The sequence below is a fragment of the Lepus europaeus genome, chromosome 4 (genome assembly GCF_033115175.1).
Source record: "Lepus europaeus isolate LE1 chromosome 4, mLepTim1.pri, whole genome shotgun sequence".
Taxonomy (NCBI): domain Eukaryota; kingdom Metazoa; phylum Chordata; class Mammalia; order Lagomorpha; family Leporidae; genus Lepus; species Lepus europaeus.
This window is the reverse complement of record NC_084830.1, coordinates 5,968,402-5,970,564: the sequence shown is the minus strand read 5'-3', so window position 1 is coordinate 5,970,564 and position 2,163 is coordinate 5,968,402. Positions and strand designations below refer to the sequence as shown.

General features: G+C 35.4%; 1 non-coding gene across 1 annotated transcript; it reads left to right on the top strand.

Moving 5' to 3' along the window:
- The first annotated feature begins 239 nt into the window (after nt 1-239).
- Nucleotides 240-342, top strand: LOC133758926 (U6 spliceosomal RNA). Its single transcript, XR_009865832.1, has one exon. It is a non-coding gene; the product is annotated as a U6 spliceosomal RNA (small nuclear RNA).
- The last annotated feature ends 1,821 nt before the right edge of the window (nt 343-2,163 follow it).

Here is a 2,163-nt window from a genome sequence, read left to right as displayed (position 1 = left end):
GCATCACATTAACAAACCAAATAATAAAAAACATAGGATAATCCCAATAGATGCATCTGATGAAATACAACATCTTTTCAATTAAAAAAAAAAAACAAAGAAAATTGAGTGTGGAAAGAACATTCCTAGGCACAAAGAATTTTGTGACAAACACACAACCAGCACCCTTTTTTAAATTTTTTTAATTTACTTCCCCCCCTAAAGAAACCTTTTATTTAAGCAATAAAGATGTCATATGCTTGCTTTAGCAGCACATATACTAAAATGGGAACAATACAGAGAAGATTACCATGGCTGCTGCACAAGGATGACACACAAATTTGTGAAGCATTCCATATTTTTTGTCAAAAACAAGACTTCATACATTTCATAAGTACAACTTTAGGAATATAGTGATTCTTCCCACCATATCCACCCTCCCACCAACTCTCCCAATGCTCCTATTCCTCCCTCTCCCATTTCCAGTCCCATTTGCCACTAAGATTGATTTTTGATTAATTTTATACACAGAAGAGCAACTATATACTAAGTAAAGATTTCAAAAATTTGCATGGTAAAAAAAAAAAACAAAATCAAAACAAACAAACAAAAAACTGTTCTTCTTTCCACTGTCGTCTCACCCACAGAGGTCCTTCATGTAGGACATTTTTTTTTTTTTTTTGCCTCAACGTCTTGGTGTTCCATGCCTGAAATGCTCTCATGGCCATTTCAGCAAGACCTAAATGCCTTAACGGATGATTCTGAGGTCAGAGTGATATTTAAAGTGACTGTCATTCTATGAGTCTGCTGTGTAGACTGTTTCCCATTTTGGAACATTCACTCCTTTTAAATTCTATCTATTATTACTTCTAGACCCTTAATCCTATCCATATGATCACTTTAACACTTTAGATGGTACTTTTATCACCCAGCTTAAGGGGATTGGAGGTCCCATGGCAACTTTTAAAACTGTTCCCTTATAAGTGAGTCTTTAGGAATGTATGCAGAACTATACAGTTTTACAGTTACAAACTTCATACACTTCATAATTACAGCTTTAGAAACAGGGTGATTCTTCTCACCATGTCCACCCTCCCACCCATACTCCAATCCCCCTTTATCCTACATTTCTTGTTTTCTCTCTTATTTTTTACAGAGATCTATTTTCAATTAACTTTATACACATATGTTTAATTCTATATTAATTAAACCACTCAACAAATAGTATGTATAAAAAACTGTTCTCAACAGTCAAGACAAAGTCTGTTGAAGTCATTGCTTCTCAAAGTGTCGATTTCACTTCTACAGATTGCTTTTTAGGTGCTCTATTAGTTATTACAGGTCAGGAAGAACATATGATATTTGTAACTTTGGGACTGGCTTATTTCCCTAAGTATGATGTTTTCCATTTCATTGTGAATGACTGGATTTCATTTTTTACTGCCATGTAGTATTCCATAGTGTATAAATACCATAATATCTTTATCCAATATTCATTTGATGGGCATTTTGGTTGATTCCATGTCTTGGCTATTGTGAAAAACATGGGGATGCAGATAACTCTTTCATATGTTGATTTCATTTCCCTTGGGTAAATTCCCATGAGTGGGATGGCTGGGTTATATGGTAGGTCAATGTTCAGATTTCTGAGGTATCTCCATACTGTCTTCCATAGTGGTTTTACCAGTTTACATTCCCACCAACACTGGATTAGGATACCTTTTTCCCCATGTCCTCTTATATGAGTTCCAGTAGCCTCTTAGTGGAGTCTTTTGTATCCCCTATATATAGATTATTATCCTCTGCAAATAACAATTGTTTGATTTCCTCATTACCAATTAGCAGCCCTTTGATTTATTTTTCATGCATAATGGCTCTGGCTAAAACTTCCAGGACTATGTTGAATAAAAATGGTGAGAGTGGGCATCCTTGTTTGGTTCTGGATCTCAGTGGGAATGCTTCCAACTTTTCCCCATTTAACAGGACAGTGGCCATGGGTTTGTCATAAATTGCCTTGGTTGTGTTGAGGAATGTTCCTTCTATGGCCATTTTGCTTAGAGTTTTCATCAAGAAAGTGTGCTGTATTTTACCAAATGCCTTCTCTGCATCTATTGAGATAATCATATGTTTTTGTTCTTCAGACTCTTAATGTGATGTATCTTATTGATGGGTTTGTGAATGTTG